The 21,479-nt window shown below is 38.3% G+C and overlaps 1 protein-coding gene across 5 annotated transcripts in view; it reads left to right on the top strand.

Annotated features, from left to right (window-relative positions):
- ATP10B (ATPase phospholipid transporting 10B (putative)) overlaps window positions 1-21,479 on the top strand; it is a 322,916-nt gene that overhangs the window by 125,155 nt on the left and 176,282 nt on the right. The gene's annotated exons all lie outside the window — the stretch shown is intronic.

The following is a 21,479-nucleotide window of genomic DNA, read 5'->3' as shown; positions in this document are numbered from 1 at the left end:
ATATTTTTATGGGGCTCCCACACATACAAAGTTTGTTTTTCTTCTGTGAAACTGTCTTATATCAGTTTAATTATTAGATTAGCCAAAGAACCTAGAAGGGAAAAAGAGAAAAGATTTCCACCCTTACACATTCCATAAGGACAGAGCACCATTGTTCATGAATCCCTAGGTGTTCTGATGCATCCTGACCTGTGATTCAAAGAGAGCGATGTGTGTGCATTGTCCCCAACTTATGAAAGCCCAAGTGGCAATATTCCACTTATACTATTTTAATCATAAGTAACAGCACACACACATACACATTCACTCCTTGGCAGCCACAACTTGTATTAAAACTGGCCTACTCACTACAGCCAATGTAGACACTCATGCCAGTTACCATCTGAGTGAATTAACACCAACAATAATAAGAAAAGGCAATGGGCTGAGTCATGAGATGGAATAAGTTTTGATTGCATGGCTTTATGAGCAGACATGCAAATCACATTCTTCTTCATCAAAGCTACAATTTTGACCAAGGCAACATCTCCCTTTGAAAAGCTGACAACAGATGTGGTGAAACATCAAAGAAATTTTCAGCATGAGTAAAGGATAGTTTGAGCTCTTCAGGAAGAGGAAACTATAAATCCAAGGAAAAGCTGCAAATGCAGAAAAGAAGCAAGGCAAGAATCTTCCAGAGAGTTCAAGAGTTGAAACTATTGAAGTAGGGTGCTAGCAATTGCACAGTATTTTACATCACAAAACAAGGATAAATATTTCCTGGTCAAAGCCTCATTGCACAGGTTTTCAGGCATATTGACTCATAAGATAAGTTTAGGAGTTCTGACTTTATTTATTTTATTATGTTATGTTAGTCCATGCAGTGCATCATTAGCTTTTGATGTAGTGTTCCACAATTCATTATTTGCGTATAACACCCAGTGCTCCATGCAGAACATGCCCTCTTTAATACCCATCACCGGGCTAACCCATCCCCCCATCCCCCTCCCCTCTAAAACCCTCAGTTTGATTCTTGGAGTCCATAGTCTCTCATGGCTAGTCTCCCCCTCTGATGTCCCCCCCTTCAGTTTTCCCTTCCTTCCCCTAATGTCCTCCATGCTATTCCTTATGTTCTACATATAAGTGAAGCCATATGATAATTGACTTTCTCTGCTTGATTTATTTCACTTAACATAGTCTCCTCCAGTTCCATCCATGTAGATGCAAATGGTAGGTATTCATCCTTTCTGATGGCTGAGTAATATTCCATTGTATATATAAACCACATCTTTATCCATTTGTGTGTTGAAGGGCATCTCGGCTCCTTCCACAGTTTGGCTATTGTGGACATTGCTGCTACAAACACTGGGGTGTATGTGGCCCTTCTTTTCACCCACATCTGTATCTATGGGGTAAATACCCAGTAGTGTGAATACTGGGTGGTAGGGTAGCTCTATTTTTAACTTTTTGAGGAAACTTCATACTGGTTTCCAAAGTGGCTGTACCAACTTGCATTCCCACCAATAGTGTAAGAGGGTTCCCCTTTCTCCACATCCTCTCCAACATTTGTTGTTTCCTGTTTTGCTAATTTTTGCCATTCTAACTGGTGTAGTGGTATCTCAATGTGGTTTTGATTTGAATTTCCCTGATGGCTAATGATGTTGAACATATTTTCATATGTCTGTTAGCCATTTGTATGTCTTCTTTGGAGAAGTGTCTGTTCATGTCTTCTGCCCATTTTTTGACTTGATTATTGTTTTTTGAGTGTTGAGTTTGGGAAGTTCTTTATAGATCTTGGATACTAGTCCTTTATCTGTAATGTTATTTGAAATATATTCTCCCATTCTGTGGGTTGCCTCTTAGTTTTGTTAACTGTTTTCTTTGCTGTACAGAAGCTTTTTATCTTGATGAAGTCCCCGAAGTTCATTTTTGCTTTTGATTCCCTTGCCTTTGGAGATGTGTCATGAAAGTTGCTGTGGCTGATGTTGAAGAGGTTACTGCCTATGTTCTCCTCTAGGATTTTGATGGATTCCTGTCTCACAGTGAGGTCTTTCATCCATTTAGAGTTTATCTTTGTGTATGGTGTAAGAATGGTTGAGTTTCATTCTTCTGTGTATAGCTGTCCAATTTTCCCAGCATCTTTTATTGAAGAGACTGTCTTTTTTCCATTGCATATTTTTTCCTGATTTGTAGAATATTAGTTGACCGCAGAGTTGAAGGTCCATATCTGGGTTCTCTATTCTGTTCCATTGATCTGTGTGTCTGTTTTTGTGCCAATACCATGCTGTCTTGGTGATCACAGCTTTGTAATATAGCTTGAAATCAGGCAATGTGATGCCCCAGCTTTGTTTTTCTTTTTCAACACTTCCTTGGTGATTCAGGTCTTTTCTGGTTCCATACAAATTTTAGGATTGTTTGTTCCAGCACTTTGCAAAATGCCATTGGTATTTTGATAGGGATGATGTTGAAAGTATAGATTGCTCTGGGCAGCATAAACATTTTAACAATGTTTTTTCTTCCGATCCATGAGCATGGAATATTTTTCCATCTTTTTGTGTCTTCTTCAGTTTCTTTCATAAGTGTTCTATAGTTTCTAGAGTACAGATCCTTTATCTCTTTGGTTAGGTTTATTCCTAGGTATCTTATGGTTTTTGGTGCTATTGTAAATGGAATTGATTCCCTAATTTCTTTCTACAGTTACATTATTAGTGTATAGAAAAGCATTCATTTTGTATCCTGCCACATTACTGAATTGCTGTATGTGTTCTAGTAATTTGGGGGTGGAGTCTTTTGGGTTTCCCACATAAAGTATCATGTCATCTGCGAAGAGAGAGTTTGACTTCTTCTTTGCTAATTTGAATACATTTTATTTCTCTTTGTTGTCTGACTGCTGATGCTAGGACTTCTAGTACTATGTTGAACAATAGTGGTGAGGGTGGGCATCCTTGCTGTGTTCCTGATCTTAAGAGAAAAGCTCTTAGCCTTTCCGCATTGAGAATGATCTTCCTGTCGGCTTTCCATAGATGGTTTTTATGAAATTGAGGAATGTTCTCACTATCCCTACACTCTGAAGGGTTTTAATCAGGAAAGGATGCTGTATTTTGTCAAATGCTTTTTCTCCATCAGTTGAGAGAATCAAAGGTTCTTGTCTTGTCTTTTATTAATGTGTTCTATCACATTGATTGATTTGCAAATGTTGAACCACCCTTGCATCCCAGGAATAAATACCACCTGGTTGTGATGGATAATCCTTTTAATGTACTGTTGGGTCCTATTGTCTAGAATCTTGGAGTGTTGACTTTAATTTGAATTCAGTTCAAAGGACCCTGAAGCAAAGAAGAATGCTCAAGAAACTTGTTAGAATATTGGCCAGGAAAGGAAGCCAGCATTTTCATTTCAAACTCCATTGCACTCAGATTTTTGTCAAGTCTTTAAAAAAAGAGAGAGAGAAAGAAAGAAAATACAATGTAGGGGCACCTGGGTGGCTCAGTCGTAAAGTGTCTGCCTTCGGTTCAGGTCATGATCCCAGGGTCCTGGGATCGAGCCCCGCATCAGGCTCCCTGCTCCACGGGAGGCCTGCTTCTCCCTCTCCCACTCCCCCTGCTTGTGTTCCCTCTCTCGCTGTGTCTTTCTGTCAAATAAATAAATAAAATCTTTAAAAAAAATACAATGTAGCCTTTACATTCACTATTTGATTCTTGCTCCTTAATAATGTTTATAAAAGCACATATTTGGGAGTTATTTTCCCCCTCATTTATCTTCATGATTAGTGTTGGTTTTTTTATGGTATACAAAGTTTCCATAGAGTAGTAATAATTCATAATAAAATTCATAACAACTGTCCTATGGAAATAATGGCCTACATTATGTCAACTAGATTTGCCAGCAGAAACCAGTTAGGTTAGGAGTTGCATATATTCAGAGTAGTCATAAGATAAGTAGCCAGTGCCTTGGGAGGGGTTGCAGTGCTTCACATTTGATAAGCTCTCAACCAATTTACTCCTGTTAAAGCAGGCACTCAAAAAATGATGCCCTTTGGAACAAACTATCCCAAGTCCAGTAAGGGCTTGAGTTTTCAAGAGGTGAGGTAGCTCTGGGGGATCTAGATCCTTCTCTTCAAGAAAAGAGTGTGAAAACCAAAGGCCCAAATGGTGTCACTTAGCCCAAGTCACCAAACCAGGGCTTAATATCAATTCCAATTTCAGATTCAACCTCCCCCAGAAATGTAGTCTTAACTACTAAGTGAGGAATTTTCTGATCAGCATCATTGAAGTAATTTGCTATATGGGCCCTCTCCATCCCCCAAAGGAAAATGTAGTAATCCACCTAATAAGACCCCTGTTCTTCCCCCTAATGGAAGGTGGCCTTGCCAGGAACAATACTTTTTTTTTCTTTTGCTAATAACTTTCTTGCCCCACCCTCCTTCCTATAATAGCCTTCCATTTTATACAACTCTTCTACTTGCTAGATTGGATGCTGCCCAATTCATGAATCAGAAAGCAAATTAGATCTTCAAATTTCTGTTCTTTAACAAGAGAAAAAAGAGTGAATAAACTACACAAAAGACGAAGAGAACTAGAAAACACACATACCTCCCCCCCAAAGACACACCAGGTCCTACCCTCCACCCAACTTATCAAATTTTAACATTATTCCATTTTTGCTTTAGAATTTTTTTAAAGGTTAGAGATATAGATGAAGTTTATGGTGTATCCCTCTCTAGTGTTTCTTCTTCCCTCCTTCCCCAAACATAACTATTGTCCTAAATGTGATATTAATTATTCCCATACATGTTTTTCTACTATAAGTATGTATATAAACCCATAAATAATATATAGTATTCTTTCAAGCCTTATATAAATGGTATTTATGATAAAAACTCTTAATTTCCTAGTCAATATTTATTTATTAGTTGACCTACTCAGTATTTACTTTTCTTCTTTATAGAGCAGGTAGTGTATTCTGGGCAACAATGCACCCTACTAAAGGCCTACATTTCCTGCCTTCTCTTACAGCTATAGGAACAGCCAGTGAGATGAAACAAAGGTCATTGTGCAGGGCTTCTGGGATGACCCTTTAAAGTGACTCAACTGACTGGTAGACCATTTGCTCTTCCTTCTTTTTCCTTCCTACTTGGAACACAACTGTGGTGGATGAAGCTGTAATAACTCTTTGGTTCATGATATCACCTAAGGTCAGAAACTAGTGCTAAGGATGGTGGAGCAGAAAGTCCTGGGTCCCTCATGACCTTGGAGCCTCTGTATCAGCCCTGGACTACCTACCTCTAGATTCATTTTATGTTATAAATATGAATATAAATATAAATATCTTGTTCAAGGCACTTTTTGTTGTTAAATATAGTTGAACTTCACCCTAAATAGAAAATCATACTGTATGAATCATCTTCCAAATTGAATTTTTTTCTCAACATTATATTTTTATTGCTCAGCATTCTGAGTTTATTTTATAAGGCAGGTACAGTGTTAAAATCACCAATTCTAGGGTTAGACTGGGTGGTTTACAGCCCAACTCTGTCACTGATAGCTATGAGACTTAGGGGTAATTAATTACATTTTTTCTGAACCTTAGTTTGCTCATCTATAAAATGGGGATGAAAATAGTACCCTTGTCAGAGGAATGTCAAGAGAATTAAATGAGTTCATATTTATATGCAAAGTGCTTACAGTAGTACCTACAGCAAAATAATTAAACCTATAGAGAATTATTAACTATTATTGTGCTATTTATCCTTGATGATATAGTTCAATTTTAAGTTCCATATAATATTGCATTTTATAAACATGCTATAATTTATTTTTTTATTTTATGTTTGATGTTGTGTTTGTTTCCAGTTTTTAACTTTTACTAAATGATCATGCATTGAACATTTCTGAATATATCTCCTGAATTTCTGAATATACATGTGGAGGTTTCTTCATGGTATCTACCCAGAAGTAGAAATTCTGAGTATAGGAGCATGTGCACTTTCAACCTGGCTTAATAAAGCTAAATTGCATCCAAAGTGGTTGTAACAATTTGTATAAGAAAAGTGCCCATTGCATTTCATCTTTGCCAAATCTCAATGTAATTAGAATTATTTTTTTGCCAATCTGATGATACAGCAAGGTATCACTCTGTTGTTGTTTTAATTTGCATTTCCCTGATTACTAACAAAGCTGGAAATAATTTCATGTAATTTGGAGCCATTTAGGTTTCCTCTTCTGATAACATCCTGTTCCTATCATTTCTTATTTTTCTCCTGGGTTATCTTTTCCTTTTTGAATTTGTATATGTAATAATGTTACAAACATCTCTTCCCTATCTGTGACTTGCCTTTCCACAATCTTTAGGGCACAGAAAATTTAATGCAGTCAAATTATCAATCTTTAATTTAATTATTGATGTCTTTGCCTTAAGAGTTCCCTCCCTACCACAAGGTCATAAGGATTTTCTTCTATATTTTTTATTGCAACTGGAATTTATTTTTTGTGTGTAGTGTAAAGCAGAAATTTGTTGTTGTTGTTGTTGTATGAGTTAACGATCTCAACACCATTGACTGAGTAGTCTGTCCACACTGATTTGTAAGACCACATCTGTCATGTCTCAAGTCCCCATGTGTACACAGTCTGTTGCCCAGCTCTCTGGTGTGTATCATTTGTCTATTTGCTATTTTGGTGCCAGTACGCACTGTCTGAATCTGTCTCCAAGGGGTCTTTAATCCATGAGATAATTCAGAAACCTTGGTTTGTTGGCATCATACAGATAAATCAAATCGTAGGATGGATTTTCCCCCGTTCAGACAGCTCTTCCAGCACTATGTAGGACAAGTCTCAATGCCACAGAGACACAGCAGAAGGGAGGAATAGATTTAACTGAAACTTGCCTTTTACCTGTCTTCTCAATATATACCTTGTGGTGTTTCAGACTCCAAAGTCCATACACACATTCCGCCGCCATCAGAGTCTACTCTGCATGATGCTGTACTTGACAGTCCCCCTCCCCACATTGTTGGACAACAAAGCCATTTGTCTTTCTAATGGCCTAAAGGAAAAGAAAGGTATCTAGGCAACATTTATAGCCTGGATAATATGAAGTGCTTGTGACAGAGACCATTATACTGGAGATGTAAAACGTCACCAAATCCCCACATGCTTGACTCTAAAAAGATTGAGAAAATTGGAAATAAATTATCCGCTCACCAGATGGAGTGTTACCTCCTTGGCTCTTTCATGAAAGGACAGAATGAAGTGATCAGAGAGTGGGAGGGGAGGTGAGTGTAGCTACCCTACATGTGTTAATTTGCTTTTTTCTCATTTTCCAATATCAGAATAATAAGCCAAACAAAGTATCCCAGAAAGAATGCTAATTTTGTCTTATAAATCAAATTTTAAAAAGCCTGCAACACCCTAAAAATGTTTAAATGGTTGCAAAACCCCCTGAGCACCAGGAAATGTCAGTGAGTCTGCCTTAGCAGCCTCAACCACAATCAATCAGACAGGAACATAAAAATCAAGGCCCAGTGGTTTTCCTAAACATCCAGGATCTCTCGCCAAGGATTGAGGTTTAATGAAGAGAGAAGAATTGAGCCTTAGGGACTAAGTTTTCAGAAGGGGAAGATTACCTAGAGGTGTGGGCAGCTCCCAACCCCCATCAAACAGTCCAGCTAGGAGACAGGGCTCTGTCATTTTTCTTCAAGCTTGTGGTGGCAGATTAATTTATCACTGTGCTGCTTCTGCACATCTTCTTGGGCCTTTGCCATTTAAACCATAGGAGTATTCAAGTGGTGACACCTGTTTCTCTACTTTTTTCTCATTTTGTGTGTGTGTGTGTGTGTGTGTGTGTGTGTGTGTGTCTTTTCTCTCCTTTCCTGTTTCTGGGTTTTCAGGTTTGTGATTTTGTTGTAAGAGACTACAGCCATGTTCTCCTTCACAATCTTATAGACCTCCTTCCACACATCCAACATTAATAACTTCTTCTTGACTATAGAAAACAGATTAACAATTATGGTGTATTGTTCTCCAGAAAGCTGTCTGTGGATCTGTTTGCCCCTATCCTGAAGATAAAATGTGCATATTTCAATAGATGCAAAAGAATATATGTTGTTGTCACAGTCCAATGCAAAGTTTCTATCCAGAAATGTTCTTGCTTGCAGTTTAATGAGTCTTATAACAACCAGGGAGTCCTTTTATAATCTCAAATGAGGCAAAAAATTATGATTGGCTATCATGGAGAGTCCAGGTTTTCTGCCCCGAAAAACCAGACTCCTAAGCACCCATACCAGCTCGAAGGTCCTACTCATAGTGGGAGAGCCAGAAGTAGTGTGGGTTGCACAAGAAAGTTACTTAGTATTGTTTCAGGTAGGGATAAAGGGATATTAAAACAAATGAACAATCCATAAACAAACCTTGGACCAACTGAGTTTCTTGGTGCCAATGACCATCATTGTGGCACTGGATTCAGGGTCTGTACTGTTCTCTGATTTGAAATGCTTTGTAATTTAAGAAATTTTTTAAATGCCCAAATGAAATATAAATAAAGTCTATAGTTAATTGTATTGTACTGATACTAATTTCTTATTTTGAGAAATATAGCCTGATTTTATAAGATTAGGAGAATGTCAAGTAAAGGAACTCTCTGTACTATCTTTGTAACTTTTCTATAGACCTAAAATTATTCTGAAACCAAAAGTTTATTTTTAAACAAATCATCCAGGGCAATACCAGATGTCTAAAGTTATAGGAGCAAACACAAATGGCTCACACTGAGGTAGAAAAACCAAAAGCCAAGCTATCCAGACTGTGCCTTAGGAAACTGACAATTCTACTGATTATCTTTGTGACCTTAAGCCACCTAACCTTTCTGTGTTTATTATTACAGAGTAAAAGAGCCATCAGTTTGATCTCTAAAACATGGAAAAATCCAGAATTATTCACAGCCATACCCTCCAATCCACAATTTCACCAAATATGAAAATTCAGTACAAACAAATTTAATCCTGAAAATTTAACCCAGGCAATATCAGTTCCACTGTGTGCAAATATCAAGTCATTTCTAAGAAAACAGGGAACTAAAGAATTAGTAATAAATAAGACAGTGTATTGGAAGTAAAGATTTACGTGAGATAATATTGAAAGATCAATACTGAAAGCATATGGATTGTGATCTTAGAACTGCAGGGAGAGCTTTTGCTAAGAGGTGTTAAGAGCACCCTTTTATAAGTACTTTAGTCAGAAATGCTCCTGAGCAGTTAAGGACATGTAATCTCATGTCATGGGGAGAGAGTTTCAGAAACACTTCCTCAGTAATTTATCTATCTTGAAGATCCAGCCAGAGTCATTGAGATCTAAGAAACCAGGAATCAAAAACCCCACTTCATAAATCAGAACAATTTTGTTTTTATGCTTCGTAACAGATGCTAGCTACAAACAAAATTAACTTCCAGTTTCTTGTATTAAGAGAGGCAAGCATTAGAAAGTTCTAGAGAGTAGATGCTGAGTGAAACTGTGCCATATCTGTTGTTATTTAAAAGGATAAATTTCATTTATATGGACATTATGTAGTATGCTATCTTGATTGTCTTTTTCAAAACATTTCATATTATTTTCTCACAAGGAAAGGGAACTTCTGCCATGAGCTCTCAAGTTCCTTAACCACAGATCTTTCTAAGAGGGCATATTGAGGATCTTAATGCCTACGGCTGGAAAGAACCACCATAGTACCTCAATGGATGGTTTGGAGGGTAAAGTGGAATAATAGGGTTGAAGTTGTTTGAAATTTTTAAAAATAATATTGCAATACAAATATTTTTCTTCATCAAATCAAGTACCTCTTGGTGCCTATCATTGTACTGGGGAAGGAGGTGTAAAGAGCTGATGGTTCCCAGGAGATGCTGGGGTAAAGTGATGACTGAACCCACCAGGCACTGGGGAAAAGTGGTGACTACTCCCAGAATGCACTAAGGGAGTCAGTGGTGACTGCTTTCAGGAGACATGGGGTTTATTAAAATGGTGACTGCTCCAAGAGACATGGAGGGTAGAGTGGTGACTGCCCCGTAGAAGCCTTCAATCCAGACAAGTACATAGGCTCAATACACAGAACTAAAAGCTAAAATGGGATAAGGACAGAGTATTGTGAAGCATATGAGTAACCCTTTAATCATACTTCAGGACGGAGGGTTTTCCAGGGGAGGGAACATCTAAGTCCCAAAAATGAATGAAGATTAGCTAGGCTTGAGGGTGGCGGGGAGGGGTAGGGAGTGCTACTGGTATTGGTTGTGACAGTGAGAGACACAAAAGGAGATAAAATAATTTCCTATGACTGGAATAAAGCACAAAAGAGAGCTAAACAGAAGAGGAGCTGTATCTAGTTCATGGAGGGAAGGATTTGTAAATTATTTTAAAGTTTTTTCCTTATTCTATCTGATGGAAATTGAAAACTAGAAAGGGTTTTGATCAAGGCAATGAAATGAATGGATTCACAATTTGATGACATCTTTCTGATTTCACTTTGGGAAAACAGATTGGAGGGGAGCAAATTTGGAAGCAAGGGAACAAACTATGAAAATATCCAAGTAATTGAGGCAAGAGTGGCTTAGACTGGTGTGGTGGCAAGGAGCCCAGAGGAGAGTGGACAGAACTTACAGAATGTGTATAGGTTGGAATCAACAGGACTTGGTAACTGATTGGATACATCAGGTGGGAGAGGAATCAGAAGCCTAGGCACCTGAAGGGGTAACACCACCATTCCATGAGATAGGAACTGGGTTCAGCAGCAGATGTAGAGGTAAAGATAATGAGTCTCTTTGGAAGCAAACTGAGATTGACATTCCTAATAGACACCCAGGTGGTGATATCCAACAGACCAATTGGATCTGTCATGAAACTCCTCCTTATATTGGGAATAGAAGTTTGGAACATGCGGAGGCCTTTTGAGAACATTATCATTGCTATATTAATGTAATAAGAGAGGAGAAATAATAAAGATGAGAGGGTTTAGTTATTTCTTTGGAAATATGAGAATGTTCAGCCCAAAGCTTGTATGAGAGCATAACTCAACTGAAACAGATCTAGGAAAAAGCCTCCATTTCTGAGAAGAGAAAGGATCAGCCACTTAGCAATTATGTGTTTTGAGATCTTACCTTTTATGGATAGGCTGTCATCTGGGGAGGAAATAGTCTGCCCTCTGGCAAGGTCCCTCATCAAGGTCACTCATCTCCTTGACTTTTGAAAAGTCAGGGTGGGAATTAAACCTGAAGCAAAAGTGTTAGAGACACACATGGGCCTGAGTGATTACCTGGTTGGATTCTTTCATTCAAAGAGGAAGGAACTAAGGCCCAGAGAGAGTAACCAACTTGCCCCCTGGTCACACAGCTGGTCAGCAAGATGCATAAGCCAGGTGTCAGCTTGCCTTGGCTTACCCCACCCTTTAAAATCTAAATTAAATGAACTTGAACCCCCATCTCATATCTTATGAAAAACCCTATGCCACCACTTGCCTCCCAACTTCTGTGAATTCTTATGGGATTTTTGTTTCTCCTTGTCATCTCTAGTTCTGATTTCCAGCATTTGCTAAGTTTCTCATTCTCTACTCTTTCTTGGGCCTCTTCTTTTATTTTCTGCCCTTGGCTTTGAGCCAACCAAATATGGGAACAACTCTTTCTTGACTTCTAGACCTCTACCCCTAATCAAATGCTATCATTTATACAAGACCACTCTGTGTTGTGAAGTTTTATGAACAATTTTAAAGTAACATGAAAACACATTATACATATTTCAATATCATACATATTTTTAGTGAATATTTGACCTTTGCAAAAAAGTCCCATATATACAATGGAATATTATTTAGTCATAAAAAAGAAGGAAATCTTGCAATTTGCAACAATACTGATGGATCTTAAGGGCTTTACACTAAGTGAAATAAATCAGAGGAAAATATCGAGTAATCTCACTTATATGTGGAATCTAAAGAAAAATGAGCTCATAGAAATAGAGAACAGGGGCATCTGGGTGGCTCAGTCAGTTGAGCATCTGCCTTTGGTTCAGGTCATGATCCCAGAGTCCTGGGATCAAGCCTTGCATCAGGTTCCCTGCTCAGTGGGGAGTCTGCTTCTCCCTCTTCCTCTGCTGCTCACCCTGCTTGTGCTCTCTCGCATGCACTCTCTCTCTCTCTCTGTGTCAAATAAATAAATAAAATTAAAATTAAAAAAGAAAAAAGAAATAGAGAACAGATTGGTGGTTGCCAGAGGTGGTGGTGCATGGGGTGGGTGAAATGGGTGAAGGAGGTCAGAAGGTAGAAACTTCCATTTATAAACTAAATAAGTCCTGGGGATGTAACATATAACATGGGACTACAGTTAATAATACTATATTGCATATTTGAAAGTTGCTAAAAAAGTAGATCTTAAATATTCTCATTACAAGAAAAAAATTGTAACTATGATGATGGTTGTTAACTAGACTTATTGTGGTGATCATTTTGCAATATATACAGTTATTGAATCATTATGCTGGACACCTGAAACTATTGTAGTGTTATGTGGCAATTATACCTCAAAAAATTTTTAAAAAGTGACTTTACCTTTTTCTGACAACACAAGCACCAACTATCTTAATCTCTATTTCTTATACTCTTGCCAACTAATTCTCTCCTCCTTTCTCCCTTTTCTTTTTGTTTTGTTTTGTTTTGGGGGGGTTTTTTATTTTATTTTATTATGTTATGTTAATCACCATCATTAGTTTTTGATGTAGTCTTCCATGATTCATTGTTTGCGTATAACACCCAGTGCTCCATTCAATACGTGCCCTCTTTAATACCCATCACCAGGCTAACCCATCCCCCCACGCCCCTCCCCTCTAGAACCCTCAGCTTGTTTCTCAGAGTCCATAGTCTCTCATGGTTCATCTCCCCCTCCGATTTTCCCCCCTTCATTTTTCCCTTCCTACTATCTTTTTTTTTAAACATATAATGTATTATTTGTTTCAGAGGTACAGGTCTGTGATTCATCAGTCTTACACAATTCACAGTGCTCACCATAGCAAATACCCTCCCCAATGTCTATCACCCAGCCACCCATCCTTCCCACCCCCACCACTCCAGCAACCCTCAGTTTGTTTCCTGAGATTAAGAATTCCTCGTATCAGTGAGATCATATGATACATGTCTTTCTCTGATTGACTTGTTTTGCTTAGCATAATACCCTCTAGTTCCATCCATGTCGTTGCAAATGGCAAGATTTCATTTTTTTGATGGCTGCATAATATCCCATTGTATGTAGGTACCACATCTTCTTTATCCATTCATCTGTTGATGGACATCTTGGCTCTTTCCATAGTTTGGCTATTGTGGACATTGCTGCTATAAACATTGGGGTGCACGTACCTCTTTGGATCACTACATTTGTATCTTTGGGGTAAATACCCAGTAGTGCAATTGTTGGGTCATACGGTAGCTCTCTTTTCAACTTTTTGTCTGTCTCCCTTTTCTTCTTCTACTTAATTTGTGTTCCCTAGTCTTTCATCCCAAGTGCTGATCAGTGTGTATTTCCTTCCTAAGGAAACTCTGGAATCACCCACTAAAATATCAGTTTTCTCAACCCATTTTACAGATCTAGTCCTATTTGCTTTGCACTAAGCCAGGTGTCTAGTCCGTTTGACCTTGAGAAAACTCCTCCCAAATTTCCCAGGTCCTGCTCTCTCACTGCCTGCCTCACCTCAGTCTTTCCTGGAGGTATTAGCATGTAACTCACAGAATCACGCATATGTTTGGAGTGAGGTGAACTGAGCCTGTCAGTGTGTCCTATTGTCTTTTAATTGCTTTCAGCCCTGCAGACTTTGAACAACTTTCTTCACCCTTCAGTTCAGCACTGATTTATTCAGCTTGTGCAAGCAATTTGTTCACTTTTAATTAGACCCAACTTAATTATTTTGTCAGTAAAATAAACCAAAAGAATCTATAAAACAATTTTTAAGTGAAATCACATTTCTGCCTGGAGGGATATAAAAAATGAAATTATGCATCTCATTTTACCTGCTTCTTACAAAGAAAAGAATGCCTACATTGTCTTTTTTATTTCCCAAGATCTTCTGCCTTTATTAAGAAGATACTTGGGAAATCAGGCTTGGAATAAAGGAAAGAAAATGGGTAAAGGTAGTTTTCAATGGAGAGCCGATATTTAAGTGCATAAGGCAGGGTCTCTCCAGGTTTGTTCTTTGGCAGTCCCTACTTTACAATGATCTGGGACCTGGTTAAGAGTACAGATTTCCTACCTCATCCCCAGAGTTTCTAACTCAGTAGGTCTGAGAGGTGGGAACAAGAGACAGAGCTGCTCACTTGCCTATTCTTGCAAGTTCTAGACTCATCCCTGCTTCTGGATACCCAGGCTTTCTTATTCCCTAATTGACCTCTTCTGCTTCTCCAGGAAGCTTGCCTTGTCCTACTCAGTCACTCATGTTTTCTTCTATCTTTGACAACTTCCAGAGCTTGCTGTCTGTGTTTATTCAGTTCCCTGTTGATAGCCTATCCATTACCTTTCCTGTGTATAATCTCATCTCTCCAACCGTCTTGTTGGGGCGGGAACTGTGCATTAGGGAACTTTTTCTCTGTACTTAGCCAAATACCCTGCATTCAATTCCGTGCTCCCTCTGCTACACCAGTGTTTCCAACCTTTCAAAGCCCAAAGACCTCTTTTGTTGTCAAAGAATTTCATAATCTACACCTAAGAGTTAGTATAATTTTAGTATCATGGATTGAGAAAATACATAATAGCAAAAATTTACCATGACATCAGTAATGCCCTTAAACAAATTTGCAATATATCCATTTCAACCATATCTGCTACACTTAAAAGTAGTGGCTCACATGGACTGAACTAGAGAGTATAATGCTAAGCGAATTAAATCAGAGAAAGACAAATCCTATATAATTTCACTCATATGTAGAATTTAAGAAAAAAACAAACAAGCAAAAGGAAAAAAAATAAGAGAGGCAAACCAAAGAACAGGGTCTTAACTATAGAGAACAAACTGATGGTTATCAGAATGGAGGTGGGTGAGGGGAGGGGTTAAATAGCTGATGGGGATTAAGGAATGCATTTGTCGTGGTGAACCCAGGGTCAAGTATGGAACTGTTGAATTATTATATTGTATACCTGAAACTATTATAACACTGTATGTTAAGTAAGTGAAATTAAAATAAAAACTTAAAAGAAAAAAAGGAGTGGCTCACATATGTATGCAGCATATGATGTGTTCCATCGACAGACTATGCCTGGAGCACATATGAATTCTCTAATATCTCATTATCATCAGCCGTAACTCAGGGTAGCATCTAAGGGCTAGAGTTTAGGGATCGTTCTCTTGGCCTCAAATTTGAAGGAGGACACTCAAATAGGTCAGAGTGTTTGGAAAGTGTAGAATCCCTTTCTTCAGCTAACAGGAAATAATGACAGGTCTGATCATATCCTAATTGCCACACTGGCACATTGCCCTAGTAGCCCTCAGTGGATTAATCCTATACCCAATTCTATGAAGAAATGTCATTTAATTTGGGACCTGGTAGAGACCACCAATTCTCACCAAAGTTTCTATATGTTCGCCCACATAGCTGAGATTAGACCATGTGGCTGATTCTGGCCATTTGACCATGAGCAAAGTAATGTAGTTCACTTTTACATCCCTGTTATGGCTCTATTTAAAGCCATATGTTGAGATCATGAGGCAGAGGGAGCCTGGACCCCTGAGCCACTGGATTGAGAAGAGTTACTTTGGAGCTGCAAACCCTTTGTAAGTTGTGCTAAGCCACTGAGATTTGGGGCTTCATCTCACAGCCTGGCCTATGACCTAGCCTGACTAATATACTAGGCAAAGCATGAAGAAAGGGCCTCCAAGGGAGAGGAACTACTAACCGCCTAGATTCTCACACATGTGTGCACACACACACGCACACACAGGGGGGTGGTGGTAGGCAGGGGAGGTGGAGAAAGAAAGCTTGGAGTATTTGAGAATGTGGAATAAGAAGAAAAGGTGTAGGGTGGAGCTGGGTCACATGAAGTATAATGTAGGCCACAGTGAGAAGTCTGGGTTTTATACAAAAACAATCATAATCATTGAGAGCATTAAGAGACCTGACATGATCTGATTTGCACTTTAAAAAAACAACTTTGGCTGTTAGGAGGAAACTAGGTTGGAAAGGGAGCAAGCGAGGATGCAGGAAGCTGATAGTCTGTGCAGTGGTCCATTCAAGAGACAATAATGTCTTTTATTATATTGGAAGCAGCAGAAATGTTGAAAAGCAGATGGATTTGAAAAACATTTAGAAGATGAAAATGGGTAGAATTTAAAAATAGATTGGCTGTTCATCAAAAAAAATGAAATTTTACCATTTGCAACAACGTGGATGAACTAGAGGGTATTATGCTAAGCGAAGTAAGTCAGTCAGAGAAAGACAAATATCTTATGATTTCACTCATATGTGGAATTTAAGAAACAAAACAGATGAACATAGGGGAAGGGAGGGGAAAAATAAAATAAGACGAAATCAGAGAGGGAGACAAACCATAAGAGACTCTTAGCTATAAGAAACAAACTGAAGTTTGCGTGAAGGGAAGCAGCTGGGAGGGGTGTGGTAACTGGGTGATGGGCATTAAAGAGGGCACTTGATGTAATGAGCACTGGGTGTTACATGCAACTGATGAATCACTAAATTCTACCTCTGAAACTAATAATATACTATATGTTAATTGATTTTAAATAAAATTTTAAAAAATAGATTGTAGCAAATGAAGGGGAAATCAAAGATAACTTTCAGGTCATTTGGGTAAAGGGAGATGCTACTCATAGGAATGAGGGCTACTGGAACCAAAGTGAATTTTGGAGAGGATCCAAAGCTTTAGAAATGTTAAAGCTGAGATACCTAGAAAAGAAGAGAAGATGGCAAAGAAGCAGTGTGATACTCTTGTCCAAAACTCATGAGAGAGGTCTGAGCTCCAAATACACTTAATGGGAGACCAACTTGCTGGGTACCTGGTGATGCCCTAAACTCCAATGAATCTGGGGAGTAATGAAGTAGAGCATAACAGACCATAGAACTTTCTTCTTGTCTGTTTAAGAAATAAATGCTGTCCTTGAAAGTCTGTTGGAGTAAGGCTCTTATGGACCAAGATGCTAAGAAAAAATCGGTAAACTGCATTCACAAAAAAGACTAGTGATGGAGACTGAGTGTGGTATGCTATTAATACTTGAGTTCTATAAAGATCTACCCTCTGATCATTCCCACAAAAACCCATTCTGTAGGATTTCATTTGTCATGTGTTTTCATTACCTTCTACAGAAGTACATCCTTCAAATTAAATTTTATCTAAGGTGATTGCTATTTCCTTCTCACTCTGCCTTTTCCCTTTCAAACTGGTCCCTGCTCTCACCAGCCTCCAAAAGCCACAATCCCTACCCCACCCTGTGCAAGGGCCTCAGATGTATTTCTTTTTCTTTTTTTTTTAATTTTATTATGTTAGTCACCATACATGACATCATTAGTTTTTGATGTAGTGTTCCATGATTCATTGTTTGCGTATAACACCCAGTGCTCCATGCAATACGTGCCCTCCTTAATACCCATCACCGGGCTAACCCATCCCCCCACCCCCCTCCCCTCTAGAACCCTCAGTTTGTTTCTCAGAGTCCATAGTCTCTCATGGTTCTCAGACGCATTTCTTATTCAATATTTCTTTCTCTCTGGAGGAAGTCAGCATCTGGCATCCTAATTATAGGACACGTTTTGTAGCCAGTGAATGAGGCACAATCACAGTTCTTGCTCTTTCCATTGGGAAGGACAGAGCACTTTCTGATACTTACAAGAACTGATTGCACACAGCAGCTATATGTGGAATCCTGTAGCTGAGTACAAGGCAGATGAAGGCTCTGATGTTCAGCCGTCCTCAAGACTTCCAGTCTCTCTGAATTCCACTGAAGAATAAGGTCTCCCCTTGGGCCATTCCTTTCCCAAGAAGGCCTTACCAAACTTTCCCAGGCACGTTCCAGAACTGGAAGCCTTAGTGAGGGGCTTTTAAACTGTGATTTCTGTTTTGTGGCCTGCAACTAAACATACTTCCCTGAATCTAAAATGCCATCAATTTAATAATATGTTGTGAGGGTAAAAAGAAAAAAAGAAATATTACCATATCAATTATGTGACATATCCTAGGTTCAAAACATTACAATGTGGGGGGAAAAAAGTACATCTTGGATTCTAATAAATATAGGTTTTTCTGACAGGGAGGAGAAAGAGGTTTCCAGAGAGGAATCATTCTATTCTCCTTACGTTTTTTTCTCCATCTGTAAAATGGGTATGGGTAAAATAGATAGAAGACTACATAAAAGTAGTGGCCATTTCCTGGAGAAAATCCAATCAGAGTTAGTGGGGGAAAAACAAAATGTATAGGGAGTTGGTAATAAGCTTGTTGTATTGCAAATTTTTCCTTGATTTACTAGAATATTTGGGAAATGGATAGGAAGCAGGTTCTCTGGATTTTTTTTTTTTATTTAATTCAGGGTTGATGAAAAACCTTTTGTTGCTGCTGCCTTTGTTGTTTTGACACTTCTGTGGGAAACAAACAAAAACTTGCAAAACATGTTAGCAACATTTCCCGCATTAGAAGGTAAGCATCAAATAATGAAAATGACTGACACTTTCTCTATAATTGGTAATGTTTCTGAACCTGGTTCCCAGAATAGCAAAGAGAGAGATAGAAGGTCTAGGACAATGTTGTGATAATGGACCAAGAGTTTTTATTTCAATAAATGTAGGTCCATGTTAGTGCCTATGAAAAATAATGTGTATCAAACCCCTAACTTCAGATATCAATATTTTATCAGAGTTATAGTCAGTGTCATATCAGTGTAAAAGTCAATATTTAAGCTTTTAAAAAGTGAGTTGACTTAAAATACATTACATTTAATAAATGATCTTTGGGTATGGCAAAAATTGAAAAGGTGATTCAAGAATGATTGCAATTTGGGGAAAACTGATATAACTGATTGATTTAAGGACATACTAACCCTTGACTATTCTAAGGTGGTTATTGTTTGTTAACTAGATGTCTAACAAGAAATTATTTTGTGAGATTTATACATTTTGTAGCTCTCAGGATAGAGAGTTTTAAAAACCCCTGTGGTTAATTGAAGGCCAAACTTTCTTAGATTCCAATTAATTCTAATATTAAGATAGGGTACTGCTTATCAAGAATCTAAGTGTAGACTAAATTTAATTTTATAGTTGTTTTGGTTTTTTTTGTTTCCCCCTTCATTGTCCTGCCCAACTGATATACTTTTTAAAGAACTGGACATGAAGGGAAAATAATTCTCCAGTCTCCACTTTTTACTGCTTTCTAGCCTTTCTTGAATTTTCTTTCCATTTTTAAAATCAATATTTGCTCTAGCCACAGGACACTTGTAAATGTGGCTTCTTCCTAGGATGCTCTCTTACTTCCAGACACATACACACATACATACATACACACTACACACATACACTTATCCCATCCAATTACCTTTCATTCATCCCCCTGATCTCAGCTCAAACCCCACCTCTTCAGGGACAAGGTCATATCCCTCTGTAATGCAATCACATTGCACCCTGTTCTCCTTTGTGACACTTATCATGGTTGATGAATATACAGTTGACCCTTGAAGAGCATGGGGGCTAGGGGTACAGGCACCACACACAGTCAAAAATCCACATATAACTTTTGACTCTCCAAAAACAACTACTAATAACCTACTGTTGACTGGAAGCCTTTTGGATAACAAGCAGTCAATTAGCACATATTTTGTATGTTATATGTGTTATATACTGTATTCTTTTTTTTAATTTTTTTATTAACATATAATGTAGTGTTTGTTTCAGGGGTACAGGTCTGTGATTCATCAGTCTTACACAATTCACAGTGTTCACCTATCACATATCCTCCCCAATGTGCATCACCCAGCCACCCCATCCCTCCCACCCCTCTCCACTCCAGCAACCCTCAGTTTGTTTCCTGAGATTAAGAGTTTCTTATGGTTTGTCTCACTCTCTGGTTTTGTCTTGTTTCATTTTTCCCTCCCTTCCCCTATGATCCTCTGTGTTGTTTCTCAAATTCCTCATATCAGTGAGGTCATATGATACTTATATATACTGTATTCTTACAATAAAGTAAACTCGAGAAAAAAATATTATTTAAAGAATCATAAGAGAAAATACATTTACAGTACTATGCTGTATTGAAAAAAAATCCACATATAAGCGCACACATGGTTCAAACCCATGTTGTTCAAGGGTCAACTTTACTTTTATTTCTATGAGTGTGCGTTTAGCTTCTGTCAGCCTCACTAGAGTGCAAGCTCCAGAAGAAGAGATGGATGTGTAGGTTTTACTCTCTTAGTACAAAACAAGAGTTCAATAAGTATTTTTTGGTTCGAAGAATGACTGGTTGATTGATCCCTAACAGTGAAAATGGAATTTGCTAAAGATGGGGTTTACTTGGTTCATTAAAATAAAAAAGGAAAGAACGGGGGTTAATTGGAATGTGGGCCAGGCAAGATGGAGAAAGTTGGGGAACAAGAACAGGATTTCTCAGTAAACTAATTAACTCAGTATGTTAGGCTAATGGTCCACCAAATAGAAATGTACCCCCTACCATCTAGAGGACATTCTGCCCAGGGAAAAATGATAGTGGTGCTGGAAAGAATTACTACCTCAAGCCAGAGGGATCTGAGTGTGAATTAGCAAAAGCAGAAATTTCTCAAGTTAATTAGTGGGAGGTGCCATTTCCGAAAATTAGAAGGAGAGAAAGACTTTATAACTAGATGGACCTTGTAGAGTTGCTTCAGACATGCCCCTCCCTTTATGCAAGCAGTAATAAACCACACCTCAGATAAAAGGATTACACAATCCCCCCTTGTTTTCTGATCTACCTTTGGAAAGAAGTAGCTTACTTGGAAGAAAGAGGAAGCAGTGGGTTAAGGAGCTGCCTTCCTATCCCATCTTGGCCTCACCTAGCCCATTCTAGTATGCTTCGGCCAGAATAAAGCCTGGGATTCACAGCTCGGGTCAGGTGGTTTCCCTGCCTAAAACTCTTCAGGACTCCATTCTACTCTCAGCATAACAGCCTTAACAAGCCATCTGGCCTTGCCTGTCCCTCCAGCCTCAGCTTTTGCTCTTCTTTGTCCCTCACTTCATGTGCTCTATAGAGCACTCCTATGAACTTTGTTTCTAGAACCAGTTCTTCTACCTGGAACACCCCTGCACAACCTTCCTACTTAGCTAAGTGTGTATATGTATTATGTATACACACACATATACAAACATGGACATTATTTTCTGAACCATTGAAACATCTTGCCCCTTTACCCATAACTACTTTAGGATGAATTTCCTAGGACAAGAACATTTTCTTATATGATCACAATATAATTATTATAATAAGGAAATTTGACATTATTAAAATACTATTACTAATCTTCAAA

This window comes from Phoca vitulina, unplaced genomic scaffold, assembly GCF_004348235.1.
Source record: "Phoca vitulina isolate PV1807 unplaced genomic scaffold, GSC_HSeal_1.0 scaffold6, whole genome shotgun sequence".
Taxonomy (NCBI): domain Eukaryota; kingdom Metazoa; phylum Chordata; class Mammalia; order Carnivora; family Phocidae; genus Phoca; species Phoca vitulina.
The sequence above is the reverse complement of the archived record's forward strand: the minus strand, read 5'-3'. Positions and strand labels throughout refer to the sequence as shown.